General features: G+C 37.9%; 1 non-coding gene across 1 annotated transcript; it reads left to right on the top strand.

Annotated features, from left to right (window-relative positions):
* The first annotated feature begins 9,740 nt into the window (after positions 1-9,740).
* LOC117082962 lies at positions 9,741-9,844 on the top strand. The gene has a single exon (XR_004436875.1). It is a non-coding gene; the product is annotated as a U6 spliceosomal RNA (small nuclear RNA).
* The last annotated feature ends 14,119 nt before the right edge of the window (positions 9,845-23,963 follow it).

Raw genomic sequence — 23,963 nt, 5'->3', positions numbered from 1 at the left:
ATACAGAATGACTACTTTGAAAGGGGTTATTTATAGAAATTTGAGAGTGGTGGGATAACAAGGAATAAAGTCACAGTTGAAACTAGTGAATCCCAGATTTGTAAAACCACTATGCAGAAGAGATGAGGGAAGGCAGAGTTACTATAACCATTTAGGTAGTTGTTTATAGGAGACCAGCTTGAAAGAAGCTCTGATATGGAGGTTAAGGAACATAGTCAATCCATGGAGGAAATCATTGGAATAAAAATCTAGTATGAGTGCAGTGGATCATGCCTGTAATCCCAGCACTTTGGCAGACTGAGGTGGGTGGATCACTTGAGGTCAGGAGTTCAAGACCTGCTTGGCCAACATGATAAAACCCCGTCTCTACTAAAAATAGAAAAATTAGCCAAGTGTGGTGGTGGGTAGCTCTTATTCCAGCTACTCGGTAGGCTGAGGCAGGAAAATTGCTTCAATCTGGGTGGTGGAGGTTGCAGTGAGCCGAGATTGTACCACTGTACTCCAGCCTGGGTGACAGAGTAAGACTCCGTCTCAAAAAAAAGAAAAAAGAAAAAAAAAAAGAATCAGACCTTATTCTCCTTTTTCTCTCTGATCTCCTGCATAGCTTCCAATTCATCAAAGATTTCCAGAAAGCACAGTTTATGAAAGTTCCTGGTTGTAATTTATACAGGTTAGCCTTCTGGAGCAGAAAGCATGGTGGAGATGAATAGATAGCAGATCTGGTGAAAGATAAGGAATTAGTCATCCCAGCTGTATTTTCTGATGTGATGGTGGTAGTCATAGTGTGTACATGAGACCAAAGGCCAATGAATGCATCTCAGGGATTGAGAATTCTGCTGGCTTTCTTGAGAATCTATTACTTGGAAGATAGGTAAGATGTCTATAAATAATAATGAGGGAGAAGACAATTTCTAGAGGGAAAGCAGCTGGAAAAGTTACAGAAAAAAACAAAGAAACAAAATTATTTATTGTAGCTCTATCTGGGTAATTAGAGCAGAGCAATTAGCAATAGCATTTACCACAACACATCATTACTATTTTTGTTTATTGCTAAACCACTTATTGATGAAATAGGTTAAGTGTCAGTTTTTCAACCATCAACCATGTCCATCTGTTATGTAATTGTTATTTTCAATGTTTGAGCTTCAGCAAATGGAATCACTAAGGGACACTCTCTTGCACTTGCTCCAGTACTATCCCTCTGTTTCATAAATGGTTTATTTGCAAATCAACATCTGTAAAAGGGAAAGAAAGAGCACAGCAGGACACAAGGGGACAAGAAGTTGACACAGTGATCAGAGATCCAGGTAAAGGTTGGGGAATAATTTGTATGTCTGAACATTTCCAGCAAAACAGCACTTGTTATGGGGTTTTTGTTGGGCCTTGTATTCCTCAGATGCTCCAATTACTGAGCAGGATGGCAGGTCCATTGTCACAACTGCTGAGCTCATGAAGCAACACAGATAATATATCTGTAAAATGAATGCTGAAATCACAAATTAATTAGATTCTCTTTCAGAAGATAAAAGTGAGAAAAAAATTGCTTTTCTTCACCAGGATACTAATGTGGCAGGAACACAACAGGAGGTGCCTAGTTTGTTGAACCACAGGTATGAAAAAATGGATCTGTGTTTGCAAATATTTCGCTTTACATGCAACTTTCAATAAAAGCCAGTAAAGGCATTACATCCTGCCAGATTTAATAAATGCTTCTGTCTAGTGTTTGTGGTCAGATGGAAGAAAGCATTGGCTTGCTTATCTGTTTAGGGGCTATTTTCTGTCATCTTCTTCCAGCTGCTGTGAGTTTCCATTGGCAAGAAGTCAACAATACAGCGTAAAGTTATTTGTAGGACAAAACAGCTACAAAAGGCCTGGCCTATTAACACAATGACTATGATTGCACTCTTAAGAACTAAACTGGGGTTTTGTAGGATTTTTGCTAAATTTTAGCTGACAGCACCAAAAAACCCATGTATTGTACCCAGAGAAAAGTGTTTTATTTATTTTTTTATGCATTTCCTCAGATGTAAACATTGCTTATTTATCCAGAAATTTCGAACACATTTAAACTCATGCCATTTCTCATTAGAAAGAACAACATGCTTTCACCACTCCCACCACTCTAAGGCAAGAGCAATGTCTTATTTTGTATTAATTTGGAACGACACAGTGACAGATTGATTTCTGTCTTCTGGTAAACAAATTCAACCACAGAGAATACACAAAGTACCAAGTGAAAGTTCATTTTCAAATACTTCCACACAAATTATCCCTCACTTTTCTCCAAAAATGCCTGTTTTCACTTGGTGTGAGTAGAGACAGGTCTGAGTAGCCCTAAAGGCTCATTTCCACCATCTTCATGGTGTTTATTCAGCTCAGGAGGTCTTGGCCAGCCCCAAAAGTTCATGTTTACATCAACCAATGGGCTCCAGAAATTCCCTGTTTCTAATGAGGCCAGTTATTCCACTGGGGAACTTTCATTGTGTTCTATTATTTTACTAGATATATCAAGCAACCCCTTTCAACTTTTTAAAAAATAGAGAGGTTTAGGGGACAAGTTGCCTCTCCTAGGTCCCTGCCCATGAGATATCAATGACAGAACTAGAAACACTGCTCTTTGGGACCCTCTGCCTATCAGCTTTCCCCAATAAACCTTACTTTAAATTTACATTGTGTGGCATAAGGTGCAAGTGTGTCTGCATGAAATATGTCTTTTGTCAAGCATTTTTCATACCATTTGTATGTTCATATCTCATATATACATAAGATATCTATGTACATATATACATGTGTGATTGGTTGACTCCATGGAAACAGAACTCATGAATAAATAGGACTGGTTGTATATACTTTCATGTTATCATGATTTTACATATGGACATACAGTTTTCTCTCTGTATCCATGAAAAATCATTTCAGGACCTGATACAGATACCAAAATTCATGAATGAATACTCAAGTTTCTGATATAAAATGAGGTAGTATTTGCATGTAACCTATACACATTCTCCTGTATCTTTAACTCATTTCTGGATTACCTATAATATTTAATATAATGTAAGTGCTATGTAAATAACTTGTACTATAATATTTGGGAAATAATGACAATTCTGTACATGTTCAGAACAGATGTAATTTTTAATTTTTTCCAAATTTCTGTGTGATTGGTTGACTCCATGGAAACAGAACTCATGAATAAAGAGGACTGGCTGTATATACTTCCATGTTATCATGATTTTTTTTTTCTTTTTTTTTTTTGAGATAGAGTCTCGCTTTGCGGTCCAGGCTGGAGTGCAGTGGCACGATCTCGGCTCACTGCAAGCTCTGCTTCCTGGGTTCACACCATTCTCCTGCCTCTGCCTCCCGAGTAGCTGAGACTACAGGCACCTGCCACCACGCCCGGCTAATTTTTTTGTATTTTTCGTAGAGACGGGGTTTCACCGTGTTAGGCAGGATGGTCTCGATCTTCCAACCTCGTGATCCTCCCGCTTCAGCCTCCCAAAGTGTTGGGATTACAGGCGTGAGCCATCGCGCCCGGCCTGTTATCACGATTTTATTCTTCATACACACAAACTGAAGATAATTTATACTCCTACCAACTATGGTTTGGAGTATCCTTTGATATCCACACTAACTGGCACCATGTTATATTTTTTTCCAACATGATGGGAAAACACACACACATCTTTTTTTACATTTACTTGGTGTCATCTCTAGAATTATGATGTTCATAAATTTAGAAAGGAGAACTTTATTTTTCATAAATGCTTGAAGCCTGCAGGGTGGCCATTCTGACAGGCTAGGAAGCATAACCTTTGGCCAGAAGCCAGAAACAAGACAGTTGGAGGTAGGATCAAAGGGAAAAGAAATTTAAAGCTGAGCAGGGTGACTGAATACATATTGAATAAGCTACAGGAGGAGTCATGAGTATTTATGAGATGAGAAACATGCACATTTGTAATTAGCTCCATGCTTCCTCACGGGTCCCATGTACAAACAATGGCAGCATTAGCATGATCCGAGTGTGGAGTATTCAGCCCTCTGATGTCAAAAGGTAATGTAGAGGACATGAAAACCCTCACTGCATATTCTCAGTAGGCTGGCCAGAACCATTCCATGGTCAGTGATCTCTTATCAGACAATAAAGGAGAAGCAATGTCAGATGGTTAGTTAATAGGAGTGGCGGAGTCTTTTGAAAGGGCTGGTTTCTGTTTAGTCCTTAGGGAAGAAAGCCTAATGGCAGTTAATGACTGACAGGGTATAAGGAGGCAGTCTGACTTCACAGCCTGTCATGGATAGGAACTCAGTTTTCAAGGTTCCCCTGGGGACCCTTTGGCCAGGAGAAAGACTGTTTAGTCAGTTGGTGGGCTTAGTATCTCACTTTTATTTATCACTGGTAACTAATAAAATTGACCATAGAGCATATTTGGATATATTAATGTTTTATATGAAATTTCTTTTTATGCCTATTGGCGATTTCTTAATTTTAATTTTTTTAAAATGCTATGAGTGAAAATAATAGGACTGGAAAATTTTCCCAATAAAATTTAACTAGAGCATTTCTCTCCATAGAATTGAACTATTAGTGTTGTCATTTACTGAATTCCTTTGTGTCAGTAGATATTCCTCTAGTCTATATTGAATTAATTTTATTTACCACTGTCTAAGATTTTTGCATATATGATCGTTAGCAAAATAGGCCTATAATTGTATTTTCTTATATTACTTTTATCCAAGATTACTGGTAAAAGTAATTGTACACTTTGGATTTCAAATACAAAAAGTACTTTTTGTACATTTATACTCTAAAGGTACTTTTTGTTTGTAATTCATTTTCCATCTGATATTTTAAAATTTGTTTAAAGCAATAATTATAAATTGAAGTTGCTTGGCACACAATGAACAAAGGTGTAATCTGTGACTGTACACCATAAAGGTGGAGGAGAACAAAAATACATAGAAGTACAATATTTTATATTATGAAAATTATTAGTTTTAATTTAAACTAGATTGCTATAAATTAAGATGTTGTCTATAGGACAACCACTAAGAAAATTATATACATATATATATATGCACATATACATATGTGTATGTGTATTTATAAAAAAATGACTGTGATAAAATGTTATAAAGTAAAATATCTGTTTAATACTAAAGAAAGCAGTAAAGTATTTATAATCCAAACTTTGTAAGATATATCAAAGAAAAATAGCAAAATAGCAGAAGTGAGCCCATCATCATCAGTAATTAGATTAAATATACAATTGATTAAACTTTTTAATTAAAGGCCGGGCGCGGTGGCTCAAGCCTGTAATCTCAGCACTTTGGGAGGCCTAGACGGGCGGATCATGAGGTTAGGAGATTGAGACCTTCCTGGCTAACACGGTGAAACCCCGTCTCTACTAAAAAATACAAAAAACTAGCTGGGCGTGGTGGTGGGTGCCTGTAGTCCCAGCTACTCGGGAGGCTGAGGCAGGAGAATGGCGGAAACCCGGGAGGCGGAGCTTGCAGTGAGCTGAGATCCAGCCACCGCACTCCAGCCTGGGCGACAGACCGAGACTCCATTTCAAAAAAAACCTTTTTAATTAAAAGGCACATATTGGTGGAATGGATGTAAGAAACATGATCCAACTATATACTATCTATAAGAGGCTCATTTTAACTGATATGTTGACAATCAAAGATGGAAACAGATTTCCATGCAAAATGTACTCGAAGAGATCTAAAAGTAGCAACATTAATATTAGGTAAAACAGACTTTAAGAAAAAAGGTTACTATAGACAAAGAAAAACATTTTGTCATGATAAAAGGATCAATCTATTAACAAGATATAGCAATTACAAACGTATACAAACTGAACGATGGAGCCCCAAAACATCTGAAGCAAATACTAGCATAATTGAAGGTAGAAATATAAAACCCAATTACAATTATTATAGATTATTACATAACTCACCTTTCAAAGTGCTCTTAATATACCTGTATTTTTGGTTGTCATTGTTTCCAACAAATAACGTTATATAATTTTGTATTCCAGGAATTTTCCTACTTTTTTATATTTGCTGATGCAATATTTTATTTTCTGTGATTTCATGGATTTATTAGTTTTTAAATATTTAAAGAAGTATATACAGACATAGAAATATATCTACCTATCTATATTCTGATAAATTTTAGGAACTTATAAAAAGAGGATTAATTTTAGAATTAAATCCAATATCATAAATACTTTGATAACATTGTATTTGTATTCTTTGGCCCATGGAATATATTTAATTATACATATATAATACTTAATTATTGTATTAGTATTATATATACTTATATATAATTAAATATATTCCATGAGCCATATATTTATATTAAATATTTTAATTTCAATTAAATAAATCTATTTTTAAATGTATATATTATATATACATTTGTTCATTGTGTGTCAATAAACTGCAATATATATATTTTAATCACAGCTACATGAAGAGCAAAGGTGGTGAATTTAATAGTTTCCTCATGCATAAGATAGTTTATTCTTAATATCAAGTTATGTTTCTGTTTGTGGAAATACTGGTTAATAGATATCCAGAGAAATAGTCCCACTAGAGAGCATATAAAATTCTTTGTGAAACAGAAAAAATATTTAGTTAAATATACATTTCATTTCAATATCTATATGTACATATATAAGTCCAAATATAGAGAGAAAAATTCCTCGATATCAGGAAATAAGTAGAGTTTGAGTTTGGAGAAGTGAGTAACTCTTATGCTGTGACTAGCTCTCCTGACATTTTCTAATAAGTGATGATTTAATCAGGTTATAACATGCACAGAAGGACAGCAGACAAATGTGCTAAGTCTATGCAGAGTAGCATTTTAAACTGTACATCTTCTATCAGAGTGAAACACTTGAAAAATATTTATTCTATCCTTAGCTGTGGGTAAGTGAGGAAAAAATATCTAAGTCAAAAATTGTGATGACTCAATGAACCTGACAGAAACTCAAACAAAACCTGTATGGAAGCACAGACTTTAGACCCAGGGCCTGTTTGAGTTTCAGTAAGTGCCAATGGAAATGAGCTACACATAAAACAAAAGAAGAAAAAAAAACCCAAGCCCTCTGGAGAAACATGTCACCATGGGCAAGAATCAGCAAAAATAACATCTTGCTGAATTGAGCCTGCAAAATCTTGAAAAATTGGTATTATCAACTATAAAATATATAATAAAATAATTATGTTTAATATATATAAGCACAATTATAACTAAGAAGACCCTAGCAAATTTGAAAAATGTACATTTGTCAAAAAATATACACTTGAATAAGAAAAGAGCTTAAAGGTTTAATTATAGACTCAATATTTTTATAGCAGATTAAATTCTGAGAAAAAGAAATTAGAAATTCAGAAGAGTGCACAAACTACTCACAACCCAACAAAGAGAAAAGCTTCTGAATATGAAATAAAAATGAGGATATATAAATGAAAGGATGATAAATTCAAACCGTTTTAATTTGATTTTTAGAAGGAGAATATAGACAGAATAGCCGAGATATAACTATTTGAAAATAAAATGAATGAAAATTATCATTAATGAAAGTCACCAATTCAGAATTTAAGTACTAAGTGGAATAAGTGAAAATAAGCACATAAAAATAAATAGGTGAATGGATCTATTAGAATAAACTATAGAACTCTAAAGAAAAATAAAACTCTTCCAAAACAATCACAGGAAAAAGGATTTCCTACCTATACATGAAACTTCTCAATAATGTTGAAAACCAATAAGAGTGAAGAAGAACTTGAAAATTTGAAGATAAATAGTTATCTTTTAGAAACCTTGGAGATTTTTTTTTTTTTTTGCATCCGTTGTGAGAGCAGATTGCTTACAAGTAACAAAAGTACACCTAACCTAAGCAAAAACCAAACCAAACAAAAATGACATATATTGCAAGAATGCTAGAGTGTGTAATGGAACTCAAGGGATTCGCATGTATTATAGACCTCCACAGGAATTAGAACCAAGAACTGGGAATAGAAAAGGAACCAAAACATCTGCTTTGCCTTCTGTAATTCTCTTCTTACTCATTCTCTCTCTCTTTCCCCATTTCTCTTCCTGCCTCTTACTGTCTTTCTCTCCCTCTCTCTTCCTTTCCCACTTTCTCTCCCTTAGACCTCCTGCCCACTCTCTCCAATCCCCTTATATGTCCATGAATGAAGGAGATCTGGGAAACCTGAGAGTATTGATTTCGGGGTAGAGTTAGAAATACATTTTAGTAAGAAGATGAATTTGCAAATACAGAGTCCATGAATAGTGGTGATTGTATATAATGTGTAATTTACTCTTCACATATCATGCTTCCTTTTGTTTTGTTTACTCCTTGAATATTGTGAAAGAAAGCCATGAGTATTGATTCATTATTTTTTTTTTTTTTTGAGATGGAGTCTCGCTCTGTCGCCGGGGCTGGAGTGCAGTGGCCGGATCTCAGCTCACTGCAAGCTCCGCCTCCCGGGTTCCCGCCATTCTCCTGCCTCAGCCTCCCGAGTAGCTGGGACTACAGGCGCCCGCATTTATTACCATTTTTCTGCCTAATCTGCAACATGCAATTGCTACATAAACCTTGGGTGTATTGGATGAACCAATATTTTGCCTTCTAAATTTTTCTCCTCAAAAACAAAATCAGCTGAACATCTAATTCATATGTCATCACTCTGAAGTTTAGTTTAACTTTGTTTAGATTAAATTAATTACCTTAGTGATATACATGTCAGAGAAGAAATAAGTTCATATGGAAAATTACCAATTATCTAAAAAATAATAACTATTTTCTATGTTATATCTAAGAAGCACATTTCAACTTACAATGATTTTCTTATAACTCTTTTTTACTGACTAAACTCTCCAAACTGTGATGCATCCGTTTAAAGTTTAATTTTATCTTAATTATAATAAATAAATTTTCCTTTAATAATTCTCAAGCCCAAACATTTGATTTAAAAAGTCTCATTGACCACTGTAAATAAACTTTAGTGTGTATTCACTGACTCTTAATAATGACTTCACAAATAGGGTGGGTACTAACAGAAAGGTTTTTGTCATGATACAAATTGATATGTCACTAAATAATAAATATGAAATTATCTAGTAATTATGATCAGGTTTTTCCTAATTTTATTTATTTGTATTCATTGTAATTGGAAAATAGTATCATAGAAAGTTTACAAAAGAAGGAAAAAGTCACTCCTGGAGACATAATTACACTTATTTGATATCACAAAAAATATAACATTTCAAAAAAGAATATAAATGGTATTAAAAAGTAATACACTGGCCAGGCATTGTGGCTCATGCCTATGATCTGAGCACTTTGAGAGGCTGAGGCAGGTAGATCACTTGAGGTCAGGCGTTCGACCAGCTTGGCCAACATGGTGAAACCACATCTCTATTAAAAAAAATTATCCAGGCATGGTAGCGTATGCCTGTAGTCCAACTACTTGGGAAGCTCAGGCAGGAGAATCACTTGAACCTGGGAGGTGGAAGTTGCAGTGAGCCAAGATCATGCCACTGTACTTCAGCCTGGGTGACAAAGCAAGACTCTGTCTCAAAAAAAAAAAAAAGTAATATACCACAAGACACAAATTTTTTTTTTAAATCAACAATCAGTAGTATATTTTATACTAAAATTTAGAAAAAAACACCAAGGAATTCTCATTAAAATTAGTAATATAATGAATTATCATGCTTGTTTTGGCATCACATACACTAAAATGGGATATGATACAGAGAAGATTAGCATGGCTTCTTCACAAGGATGACATGGAAATTCATGAAGAATTCCATATTTTTTGATGCAAAAATCTTCAGTAAAATACTGGCAAACCAAATCCAGCAGCACATCAAAAAGCTTATCCATCACAATCAAGTTGGCTTCATCCCTGGGATGCAAGGTTGTTTCAACATATGCAAATCAATACACATAATTCATCACATAAACATAACTAAAGATAAAAACCACATTATCATCTCAAGAGACATAGAAAAGGCCTTCAATAAAATTCACCATCCCTTTATGTTAAAAACTCTCAATAAACTAGGTACTAAAGGAACACACCTCAAAATAATAAGAGCCATATATGACAAGCACACAGCCTGTATCATACTGAATGGGTGAAAGCTGGAAGCATTCCCTTTGAAAACTGGCACAAGACAAGGATATCAGGGGAAACCCAACACCCGATATTCATTGTGAGTTCTTTTCTATTTCCCTAAGCATTGGCTGGTCTGAGAAATAAAGGGAAAGAGTACAAAATAGATGAATTTTAAAGCTGGGTGTCCAGGGGAGACATCACATGTCGGCAGGTTCCGTGATGCTCCCTGAGTCATAAAACCAGCAAGTTTTTATTAGCAATTTTCAAAAGGGGTGGGAGTGTACAAATAGGGTATGGGTCACAGAGATCACATGCTTCACAAGGTAATAAAATATTACAAAGGAAATGGAGGCAGGGCGAGATCACAGGACCACAGGACGGGGCAAAATTAAAATTGCTAATGAAGTTTCAAGCATGCATTGTCATTGATAACATCTTATCAGGAGACAGGGTTTGAGAGCAGACAACCGGTCTGACCAAAATTTATTAGGCAGGAGTTTCCTCATCCTAATAAGCCTGGGAGTGCTACAGGAGACCAGTGGTTATTTCAACCCTTTGCCTTCGACCATAAAAGACAGCTGCTCCCAAAGGGGCCATTTCAGAGGCCTACCCTCAGGGACTATTCTCTTTCTCAGGGATGTTCCTTGCTAAGAAAAAGAATTAAGCAATATTTCTCCTATTTACTTTTGAAAGAAGAGAAATCTGGCTCTGTTCCACCTGGCTCACTGGCAGTCAGAGTTTAAGGTTATCTCCCTTGTTCCCTGAACATTGCTGTTATCCTGTTCTTTTTTCAAGGTGCCCAGATTTCGTATTGTTCAAGCACACATGCTCTACAAACAATTTGTGCAATTAATGCAATCATCACAGGATCCTGAGGTGACATACATCCTCCTCAGCTTACGAGGATGACAGGATTAAGAGATTAAAGTAAAGACAGACATAGGAAATCACAAGGGTATTGATTGGGGAAGTGATAAGTGTCCATGAAATCTTCACAATTTATGTTCAGAGATTTCAGTAAAGACAGGTATAAGAAATTATAAAAGTATTAATTTGGGGAACTAATAAATGTCCACGAAATCTTCACAAGTTATGTTCTTCTGCCATGGCTTCAGCCAGTCTCTCCTTTTGGGGTCCCTGACTTCCCACAACAACAAGGATGCCCTCTCTCACCACTCCTATCCAACATAGTATTGGAAGTTCTGGCCAGGGCAATCAGGCAAGAGAAAGAATTAAAGCATATTCAAACGTGAAGAGAAGAAGTCAGACTGTCTTTGTTTGCAGACGATATAATCCTATATTATAGAAAAACCCATCGTCTCAGCCCAAAAGCTTCTTAAGCTGATAAGCAACTTCAGCAAAGTCTCAGGATACAAAATCAATGTGCAGAAGTCACTAGCATTCTTATACACCAACAACAGGCAAGTAGAGAGCCAAACCATGAATGAACCCCCATTAAAAATTGTTACAAAGAGAATAAAATACCTAGGAATACAGCTAACAAGGGAAGTGAAGGACCTCTTCAAGAACTACAAACCACTGCTCAAGGAAATAAAAGAGATCACAAACAAATGGAAAAACATGCCAAGCTCATGGAGGGGAAGAATCACTATCATTAAAATGGCCATAATGCCCAAAACAATTTATAGATTCAATGCTATTTCCATTAAACTACTATTAACATTCTTCAGAATTAGAAAAAAATATTTTAAAATACATACGAAATCAAAACAGAGCCCACATAGCCAAGGCAATCCTAACCAAAAAGAACAAAGCTGGAAAGATCACACTACCTGACTTTAAACTATACTACAAGGCAACAATAACAAAAACAGCATGGTACTAGTACAAAAACAGACACATAGACCAATGGAACAGAATAGAAAACTCAGAAATAAGACCGCACACCTACAACTATCTAATCTTTGACAAACCTGACAACAACAAGCAATAAGGAAAGGATTCCCTATTTAATAAGTAGTTCTGGAAGAACTGGCTAGCCATATGCAGAAAATTGAAACTGTACTCCTTCCTTACACCTTATACAAAAACTAACTCAAAAGGATTAAAAACTTAAATGTAAAACACAAAACTATAAAAATCCTAGAATAAAATCGAGGCAATACCATTAAGGACATAGGGACAGGCACAGATTTCACGATTTAAAAAACAAACTGAATGCAATTGCAACAAAAGCAAAAATTGACAAATGGGATCTCATTAAACTAAAAAGCTTCTGCACAGCAAACAAACTATCATTAGAGTGAACAGACAACCTACAGAATGCAAGGATATTTTTGCAATATATCCATCTGACAAATGTCTAATATCTAGAATCTACAAGGAACTTAAACAAATTTACAATGAAAAAACAATCAGCCTCATTTAAAAGTGGGAAAAGTACATGATCAGACACTTTTCAAAAGAATACATTCATGTGGCTAACAAACATATGAAAAAAAGTTTAACATCATTGATCATTAGAGAAATGCAAATCAAAACCACAATCAGATGCCATCTCATGCCAGTCAGAATGGCATTTATTTAAAAGGCCCAAAAACAACAAATGCTGGCTAGGTTGTGAAGAAAAAGGAGCATTTATAAACTTCTGGTGGAAGCGTAAATTAGTTCAAACGTTGTGGAAGACAGGGAATAATTTCTCAAAGAATTAGAAGCAGAAACATCATTTGACCCAGTAATCCCATTACTGGGTATATACCCAAAGCAATATAAATTATTATATTTTAAATATACATATACACATGTTCATTGCAGCACTATTCACAATAGCAAAGACATGGAATCAACCCAAATGCCCATCAGTGACAGACTGGATAAAGAAAATGTGATACATATACACCATAGAACACTATGAAGCCAAAAAAAGGAATAAGATCATGTCCTTTGTGGGGACATGGGTGGAGCTGGAAACCATTATCCTCAGCAAACTAAAGCAGGAACAGAAAATCAAAAGGCACAAGTTCTCACTTATAAGTGGGAGCTGAATGATGAGAACACATAAACACACAATGGGACCTGTTGGGGGTGAGGTAAAGGGAGGGCGAGTATCAGGAAGAATAGCTAATGGACGCTGGACTTAATACCTAGGTGATGGGTTGATGTGTGCAGCAAACCACCATGGTCCACATTTACCTATGTAACAAATCTGCATATCCTGCACATGTACCCCAAAACTTAAAGTTGAAGAAAAAAAATCAAAAAAAGAAATTTTTTAAAAACTTTCAAAATTAATACAACCTTTGATATTTAAAAATTGCTTAATCAATTAGATCAAAAGGAAACAAAATTATAGCTAAATATCAAATAAATGTATTATTTGTATATTATATTAAAAAGACCAACAATTTTATTACATAATCATATGCATATGTACCTAAAAAAATTAAAGGAATCATTGAAGAGCATCATAATATTAAAAGTATTTACTGTCTAGTTACAAGATAAATATGGAAAAAATATTTGTTTAATATATGTTCCTTCAATAACCAGGTAGAATATAAACGGCACTTAGTGAAAGAAATTATAATGTCCATAACACTAACTAATCATTTTGTAAAATACACATACTGCAAGATGGGTATGTAAACCAAAAATGAAATCCCAAGCCCCCAATCAACTAACAGACCCCCTTTTGGTTAAGGAGATACCGGAGAAACCTGTAAAACTGAATTCTTGCCCCTGATAGGATGGGAGGTTGGACACATCACTTTATACTCTCTCTGTCTTGAATTCTCTCTTAAGTTTTGGCACAACCGACAAACATTAACATTAAAATGGAAATCATAAAAATGACCAAACAGACTCTTGGTGGCAATAAGATACCAAATTCCAGCCTGACTCTGGTATAACATCACATAACAGATAGCAGACACTGAAGAAAATCAAAATAATTTACCCCAAAATGTATGTTTTGACATATTTTGAAATGGCTTTGCAAAGCTGTCTTTCATGGGGCAAATTTGCATCTGTAGAGAAGCTCCATTAATGCAGCCAGGACTTCTCTTTGGAGGCCTTTCCCAGATCAAGAAGAGATGAAGAGTCTGACACCTGTTAAGGCCTGAAAAGAGATACTTACCATCTGTTCTCTCTGAAGGCTGCTACCTTTGAGGCTTCATCCACATAACAAGAACCTTGGCCTCCACAACTCCCCTCATCTTAACTCAATATTTCCTCCTACTGACTTCAAGTCTTCAGACAAAGGTTAACTCTTTCAACCAGTTACCAATGAGAAAATCTGAATTCACCTACGACTTGCATGGCCCCGCTTTAAGATGGCCTGCCTTTTTGTGCTGAACCAATGTCTACCTTCCATATATTGATTTATGTCTTTACCTGTAACTTCTGTCTCCCTAAAATAAATAAAACCAAACTATAACCCTACTATGCCTCAGGCACATTTTCTCAAGACCTCTTGAGACTCTTCTCTGGGCCATCATCACTCATATTGACTCAGAATAAATTTATTTAAATTTTTACAGTTTTTTATTTTTAAAAAAACAAGTATTATCCCAAAATAAAAACCCATGTAGCTGCACAAAGATAGTCAATTAGTATCATGAAAGTAGGATAGCAAAATATAGTGAATAAGAGCATGGGCATAGCACCATATTGCCTGAGTTTAAATCTCCACCTTCCCAGTTACCAGCTCTGTGAATTTGGACAAGTTACGTGTCCCTGAGCTTTCTTCATTATGAATTCTAGATTTTAATAATACCTAATTCACAAGGTTGTATAAGGTTTGAATGTGTTAAATACTCCTAGGCTATAGTAAATGTGAATAATCTGTGAACATGTCAGTTATTTCTATTGTAGGTTAAACCTGAAAATTTAAATATTTTGCAAACAAAGCTCAAACCTTATACTAACACTAATAATCTAAACTCAAAAGGATTTTTCTTAGAATTAAAATAACTTAAACAATAAAATAAATTAAAGACAAGTATGAATAGTAAAGATAATCTGGAGTATATAGCCAGGTATGTCAATCATACATGAGTTATTAAATGCAAAGTTAGGTAAAGCAGTAAGATATTAGAAGCATTAACAGAAATATAATCCTGAACCTTTCTAAAAATATCTATTAAAATGATAGTAATTACAAGTACCACAGGTTTAAGGCTTGATGCATGACATATATTGCAGGAGGCTCTTATCAAGTATGCCTCAACCTGACAAGGCAAGTAATTGATTGCTATCTCATTTCACAGATTACAACATAGGAGAAAGAAACAGGGGCATTACATAACTTTTTAGTAGCTGTGCCTTAAAAAAAAAAAAGGAAGTATTTTAAGTATAAAATAGTAGACTTCAATTATGTGTTAAATTTTTTACTTTTTTTTGAAATATTTTTAAAGTAATACAAATAAAAGTGGGCACTGTCACGCATGTTTGTGTGAAGAGACCACCAACAGGCTTTGTGTGAGCAGCAAGGCTATTTATTTCACTTGGGTGGAAGTGGGCTGAGTCCAAAAGAGAGTCAGCAAAGGGAGATAGGGGTGGGACAATTTTATAGGATTTGGGTAGGTAGTGGAAAATTACTGTTAAAGGGGGTTGTTCTCTTGCGGGCAGGGGCAGGGGTCACAAGGTGCTCAGTGGGGAGCTCTGGAGACTTATTGTCCAGGAGAAGGAATGTCACAAGCTAATGTCATCAGTTAAGGCAGGAACCAGCCATTTTCACTTCTTTTGTGGTTCTTCAGTTGCCTCAGGTCATTTGGATGTAGGCTTGGGCTCAGGGGTCTGACATTCCTGTCTTCTTACATTAATAAGAAAAACAAAACAAAATAGTGGTGAAGTGTTGGGGCAGTGAAAATTGTGGAGGTTGGTATGGAGAGGTAATGAGCAATGTCTCTCAGGGCTGCTTCTAGCGGGATTAGGGGCAGCATGGGAACGTAGAGTTGGAGAGATTAAACTGAAGAAAGATTTTGGGGTGAGGAGTGATATTGTGGGGTTGTTAGAGGGAGCATTTGTCATATAGAATGCTTGGTGATGGCCTGGATGTGTTTTTGTATGAATTGAGAAACTAAACCAAAGACACAAGGTCTGAACAAGAGAAGGAGAAAAACAGGTATTAGAGGACTAAGAAATGGGAGGACCTAGGACATCCAATTAGAGAGTGCCCAAGGGGGTTCAGCATAATTATCTGCTTGATTGGCAAGTCTTTGGGCTCTATCTTTGAGTTTGTTGATGTTGTTATATACCAGGCCAGATTGATTTAGGTAAAAACAACACTCTTCATTTAAAAATGTACAGAGTCTTCCTTTTTCAGCAGTAAGTCGAGGCTTATTTCTGTCTTCTTATATTAATAATAATAAAAAAAAGTAGTGAAGTGTTGGTGTCATGAGGGGAACTAGGAAGCTGTTTGGTCTTATTTGCAAATTGATTTTGAGGGGTAAGGAAAACTAGTGTACATGTGCATGTCCAATTAATAGGTAGACACATGTATGTGGAGGAGCCACAGAAGAAGAAGAGAACTTTGTGAGGCAAAATTGGAAATGTAAAGTGAAAAGATGAGAGGGAGCACCAAAAGAGGTGTCTTGCATCCAGACTCTTAGGTATTTAGCGAGGGTAGCAGCCATTAGAGGTTGCGATGGGGATTGATGGGGCAACTGAGTAGAGGGGGAGGTTTGATTTTTATGGTGTATGAGAAAGCATATAGTATCTGTGAGTAACCTTTTACTGCTATTCATGGGGCTGGGTATAAGCAAGCAAGAGGAGGGGCTGGGAGGAGAGTCTGAAGAACAAGGGGAAGGTACCAAGGATGGAGTGAAATGCAGGGCAAATGTCTTAAAGAAAATGAGAGGTTCTAGGAGGCGGGGTAGAGGCTTGTAACTCACGTGGAAAAGGTTATGAAAGGATGATAGAATAGAATGAGCCTGTGAGGCTGGAAGGAGGAACTTTCCTTGGTCTAAGAACCATTTGCGTTGAGTGGGGAGGGATTGACAGGTGAAAACTTCACTGGGAGAGTAAGTAGGAGTGACTGATGAGAAGGAGAAAAACTGCTCATGAGGGACAGAGGTAAGAATACTGGCTACTTCTTTAGCTGTCTTATCAGCATACTTGTTGCTTTGAGCAATGGGGTCTGAGGCTCTTTGATGGCCTTTGCAGTGAATGACTCCAACTTCCTTTGGAAGTAAGGCAACCTTGAGAAGAGTTTTTGTTAAAGAGGCATTAATGATGGAGGACTCTTGTGTAGTGAGGAAACCTCTTTCAGCCCATATAACAGCATGTTGGTACAGGATATGGAATGCATATTTAAAGTTAGTATATATATTGACATGCAGTCCTTGGGCAAGAGTGAGGGCTTGAGTTAAGGCACTGAGTTTGACTTGCTGGGAGGTAGTGCAGTGGTACAGAGCAGTAGGCTCAATGATAGATGTGGAAGATACTTTAGTATAGCCTGCCTTTGCTGGTAAGTGTCAATTAGGCCTGGTGGAACTGCTATCAATAAACCAAGTGTGATCAGGTTGAGGAACAGGAAAGAAGGAAATATGGGGAAATGAAGTGAATGCCAGGTGGGTCAGAGAGATATAGTCATGGGAGTCAAGTGTAGTATCAGGAAAAATGTGGGGGTCAGCCTAAAATAGTAAGGTCAAGTTGTTTGGACAGGAAGGCTACAAGGTGCGGTCCCAGCTCTTGTGTAAGAATTCTGACTGTACAACCCTGCACTTTGGCTGTGTGTAATGAAAAAGAGTTGGGATGAGTTAGGGAAAGCTAGTGTGGGAGCAGCTTCTAGGGCTGTTTTTAAGGAATGGAAAGAGTAGTAGGGAAATGATTTAGGATCTATGGGATCAGCTAGGTTTCCTTTTGTGAGTTTATATAATGGTTTAGTCAGGATGGCCAAACTAGGTATCCAAAGGCAAAAGTACCTAACTATGCCTAGGAAGGAAAGGAGTTGTTGCTATGTAGAAGTGGCTGGGGTTTGGGAGATTAGCTGGACATGATCAGCAGGGAGAGCACATACATTTTTATGAAGAATTATGCTGAGATAGGTTACAGATGAGGAAGAAATTTGGTCTTTGGAGGGGGATATGCAATATCCCTTTGAGAATAGATGTTGGAGGAGCAGGCGGGTGTCCTGTTGGGAAGATTTGTAGGAGGGGCTATAAAGTAGAAGGTCCTCAAAATATTGAATAAGGTGAGAAACAGATGGATAGAAAGAAAGTAAATCATGAGAAAGAGCTTGGCTAAAGTAATGAGGATTGTCCCTGGAGCCTTGCAGCAGTACAGCTCAGGTAAGCTGCTGCAACTGAAGGGTGTCAGGGTCAGTTCAGGTAAAAGTAAAGAGAGGCTGGGATGAGGGGTGCAAAGGAATAATGAAAAAAGCATCTTTAAAATCAAGAACAGAATAGTGAGTTGTGGAGGAAGGTATTAAGGACAAAAGAGTGTACAGATTGGACACCACAGGGTGGATAGGCAAAACAATTTGGTTGATAAGGCGCAGATCCTGAACTAACCTGTAAGACTTGCCCGGTTTTTGGACAGGTAAATGGGGGAACTGTAAGGAGAGTTTATAAGTTTTAGAAGCCCATGCTGTAGCAGGTGAGAGATAACAGGCTTTAGTCCCCTTCAAGCCTATTGTGGGATGGGATACAGGCATTGAGCAGGGTAAGTGTGATTAGGTTTTAATGGGATAGTAATGGGCATATGATCGGTTGCCAGGGAGGAAGTAGAGGTGTCCCATACTTGTGGGATAAATTTGGGGGACACAAGAGGAAGACACAAAGGAGGCTTTGGGTTGGGGAGAAGAGTGACAAAGAGATGTGACTGTAGTCCAGTAACAGTCAGGGTAGCGGATACTTTTGTTAAATTGTCTCGACCCAATAAGGGAACTGGGCAGGTGGGTATAACTAAAAAGGAGTGCATACAGCAAAAGAAACTACCATCAGAGTGAACAGGCAACCTACAGAATGGGAGATAATTTTTGCAATCTACTCATCTGACAAAGGGCTATTATCCAGAATCTACAAAGAACTCAAACAAATATACAAGAAAAAAACAAACAACCCCATCAAAAAGTGGGCAAAAGATTTGAACAGACATTTCTCAAAAGAAGACATTCATACAGCCAACAGACACATGAAAAAATGCTCACCATCACTCACCATCAGAGAAATGCAAATCAAAACCACAATGAGATACCATCTCACACCAGTTAGAATGGCAATCATTAAAAAGTCAGGAAACAACAGGTGTTGGAGAGGATGTGGAGAAATAGGAACACTTTTACACTGTTGGTGGGATTGTAAACTAATTCAACCATTATAGAAAACAGTATGGCAATTCCTCAAGGATCTAGAACTAGATGTACCATATGACCCAGCCATCCCACTACTGGGTATATACCCAAAGGATTATAAATCATGCTGCTATAAAGGCACATGCACACGTGTGTTTATTGCGGCACTATTCACAATAGCAAAGACTTGGAATCAACCCAAATGTCCATCTGTGACAGACTGGATTAAGAAAATGTGGCACATATACACCATGGAATACTATGCAGCCATAAAAAAGGATGAGTTTGCATCCTTTGTAGGGACATGGATGCAGCTGGAAACCATCATTCTTAGCAAACTATCACAAGAAGAGAAAACCAAACACCGCATGTTCTCACTCATAGGTGGGAACTGAACAATGAGATCACTTGGACTCGGGAAGGGGAACATCACACACTGGGGCCTATCATGGGGAGGGGGGCGGGTGGAGGGATTGCATTGGGAGTTATATCTGATATAAATGATGAATTGATGGGTGCTGACGAGTTGATGGGTGTAGCACACCAAGATGGCACAAGTATACATATGTAACAAACCTGCACATTATGCACATGTACCCTAGAACTTAAAGTATAATTAAAAAGTAAAATAAAATAAAAAGGGGTGCATAAAATAATATTGTCCAAGTTGGCACCAAAGTTGGGTAGTTTTAGGAAGTTTTGAAGTCTGGTCGTAAATACCCACAAAAGTTATGGAGGCAAGAGAAACAGGCCCTTGAAAGGAAGGTAATGTGGAGGGTATAGCCTCCATATTGATTAAGAAGGGGGTGGACTTACCCTCCACTGCAAGAGTTACCCAAAGCATCTGTGATGGTTCTGAAGGCTTCCAGGGTGATCGGGTAGTGTCAGTCATCAGCCACTAAGCCAAGAAGATCTGGGAAGGAGTCAGAGAGCCTTGGGCCACACTTCCAGGGACTCTGTGAGTGGCTGCCAGATGAGTTGGACAGTCCAATTTCCAGTGGGGTCCTGCACAGATGGGACATGGCTTAGGAGGAATCCTGGGCTGTGGGCATTCCTTGGCCCAGTGGCCAGATTTCCAGCACTTGAAGCAAGATCCTGTGGGGGGAGATCCTGGAGGAAGGCCTGGCCACTGCAGTTTAGGCGATTTGAAGTTCTTGCATGCTGGAGATGTGGCTATGGTTTCTCTTACAGTGGAGGCAAGTAATTGCAACTCAGAAATATGTTGCCACTTGGCTGCCTCTTCTCTATTATTGTACACCTTGAAGGTGAGGTTAATTAAGTCCTGTTGTGGGGTTTGAGGGCCAGAATCTAATTTTAGAGCTTTATTTAATGTTGGGAGCAGATTGGGTAATAAAATGCATACTAAGAATAAGATGGCTTTCTGAACCCTCTGTGTCTAGGACTGTAAGGTGTCTAAGGGTTGTTGCCAAATGGGCCACGAACTGGGCTGGATTTTTACATTTGATGAAAAAGAGCCTAAACGCTAACTGATTTTGGAGAGGTCAGCTAAAGAAAAAGGAGCGTTAACCTTGACTATGCCTTCAGCTCCAGCCACCTCTCTAAGAGGAAATTGTTGGGCATGTGGGAGAGGGCTAGTCATGGAACAAAACTGTAAGCTGGACCAGGTATGAGGAGGGGAGGTGATAGAAGGATTATAGGGTGGGGGAGCAGAGGCTGAGGAAGAATTGGGACCTGCCTTGGCTTGGCGAGGAGCAGCCTGGGGAGGAGGGGAGAGGTCAGATACATTCGTAGAAAAGGAGGATTCAAAGGACTCAGAGCTTGGGATGGAGACTGAAGGAACAGACAGGAGAGAAAGGAAAAAGATTTGGGACAAGTTGCATTCATAGCAGAGACTAGGGAGGGACTGAGGTGTAAAAGAATGCCTGGATGTCAGGCACTTCAGTTCATTTGCCCATTTTCTGACAAAATGATCTAGATCTTGTAGGATGGAGAAATCGAAAGTGTCGTTTTTTGGGCCATTTAGAACCATTGTTGAGTTTGTATTGGGGCCTATCAGCATTGCAGAAGAAAATAAGATGTTCAGATTTTAGGTCATGTGTTAATCGAAGGGGTTTTTCGTTTTTAAGAACACAGGCTAAGGGAGAAGGGGGAATGGAGGGTGGAAGGTTGCCCATAGTGAAGGAGGCAAGCCCAGAGGAAACAGATGGTAGAGGCATGGAGGGTGGTACTTGCCACCCAGGGGAGATGGTACTTGCCACCAAAGGGAGGTGGTACTTGCCACCAAGGTGAAGGATCAAGACAAGCATCTCCATGGTGATGAGACACCTCTGAAATGTGGGTGAAGAATCAGGCAGGTGTCCCCGCAGTGATTTAGACACCAAGGGATGACTGTCTTCCCAAGTCTGTGACTGGTGCCAGAGTTTTAAGTTTTTAGATAAAACGTGTCTCCTCTGTCTCTACCAGAAAGGGAAAGGAACTGAAATTAAGGAAGGGAGAGATTGAAGTGGGGAGGAATAGTGAGAGAGGTTGGAGAAGAGAGTGAAAAGACCACTTACCCAGTTTAAAATTGGTGAGATGTTCCTTGGGCTGGTTGGTCTGAGGATCCGAGGTCATAGGTGGATATTCTCACAGAGTGAGGGTGAGGACAGGGGACTAGTCTACTGAAGGAGTCCTCCTGTCCCAGGTCTTCAGCACCAAATGTCACATGTGTCCATGTGAGGAGACCACCAACAGGCTTTGTGTGAACAGCAAAGCTGTTTATTTCACTTGGGTTCAAGTGGGCTGAGTCCAAAAAGAGAGTCAGCAAAGGGAGATGGGGTGGGGCAGTTTTATATGAGTTGAGTACTTATTCAAAGATTCCAGTTAAAGGGGGTTGTTCACTTGAGGGCAGGAGTGGGGGTCACAAGGTGCTTGGTGGGTAGCTCTGGAGACTTATTGTCCAGGAGAAGGAATGTCACAAGGTAATGTCATCAGGTAAGGCAGGAACCAGCTATTTTCACTTCTTTTGTGTTTCTTCAGTTGTCTCAGGCCAACTGGATGCATACATGCAGGCTTGGGCTCAGAGGCCTGGCACGCACCTCTTGAATCAGGCTATGCCCAGAGATTTAGTCAAATAAAGAGCAATGTGTCTCATAAAGCTTTGGCAAAGAATGTCTTTCTCCCTGTAGCTTTTCTTGAGGTCTGTAGGGACATTAGAGAGCAAAATACAATAAATGACATTTTAAATGTTGTCTCTCCATTGTCCCCTCCCATCTTTCTTCTCCAAGCCCATCTTTCTTCTCCAACTCCCTCACCTCCATTCCTTCTCCCCATTATATACTTTTTACCTGGCATATCTGGGTTCCTCACATCTCTTGATCCAATAGCACCTTTTCATAGAATTAGCAATCCCTCCCCTTCTGTTTGGCCAAATTTCAACCCCCAATTCTGATGAGAAATACAATAGCCTATTTCTTTTCACCAAATACCTATTTATATTATCTTTATTTTTGTATTAAAATTGTAAACATATTTCTCTGTCAGTATATAATCATCTCTTACATGATGTTTTAGTGGCATAATAACCTTCCATTGTACAGATGCTTACTGCTACTTCTAATTCTTAATTGTTGAAAATTTTGATTGTTTCAAATTTTTCACCACTACAAACAACTATGAAACAAACAGCCTTGAAGTTAATTATGCTAAAAGTTTGACCATATGCTTAATTATTTCCTTAGGATAAATTTCTAGTAATTGAATTTTTGGTTTGTTGTTTATACATATTGTTAGACTTTTGGTATACATTATCAATTTTGCCTGCAGATAGTTTATACACATTTAAATTTACTCCAGCAGAGGCTGAGTGATAGTAAAAAAAAAAATTATCCCATTGTTATTTTAATTGGCATTTCACAGTAAGGTGTGAAATTGTTTAATAACTTTTCTTTTGCCAAAAATGTAGCCAGTTGTCTTCCTAGCAATTGCTGATTAAACTAGTTGAGCTTAAAATAACAACAATTAACATAGTATGGTATATGCACAGAAACATGGACACACATACACAACACATATATTATTTCCTAAGCACTCAAGAAACACACACAAATATACACATATTTCAAATCACTAACTGATTACTTGGAAAATCAAGCAGGTAGATGCCTGTGATTGTTAATATTATATTAGGTGTCAACTTGATTGGATTAAAGGATGACTCAATGGCTGGTAAAGTATTGTTTCTGGGTATGGCTGTGAAGGTGTTGCCAGAAGAGAATGACATTTGAGTCAATGGACTGGGAGAGGCACACCCACCCTCAATGTGAGTGGGCACTATCCAATTGGCTGCCAGAACGGCAAAGACAAAACACGAGGAAAAGGGTGGAATAACTGCTGGCTGGGTCTTCTGGCTTCCTTCTTTCTCTCTGTGCTGTATGCTTCCTTCTGCTCCTCCTGCCCTTAGACATCAGACTCCACGTTCTTCGGCTTTTGGACTCTTGGACTTACACCAGTGGTTTGCTGGGGTCTTCCAGGCCTTTGGCCACAGACTGAAGGCTGCACTGTCAGCTTCCCTGGTTTTCAGGCTTTCAGACTCTTACTGTGCTCCTCCTGGCTTCTTTTT

Source organism: Trachypithecus francoisi, unplaced genomic scaffold (assembly GCF_009764315.1).
Source record: "Trachypithecus francoisi isolate TF-2019V2 unplaced genomic scaffold, Tfra_2.0 Lachesis_group9, whole genome shotgun sequence".
NCBI lineage: Eukaryota > Metazoa > Chordata > Mammalia > Primates > Cercopithecidae > Trachypithecus > Trachypithecus francoisi.
The sequence above is the reverse complement of the archived record's forward strand: the minus strand, read 5'-3'. Positions and strand labels throughout refer to the sequence as shown.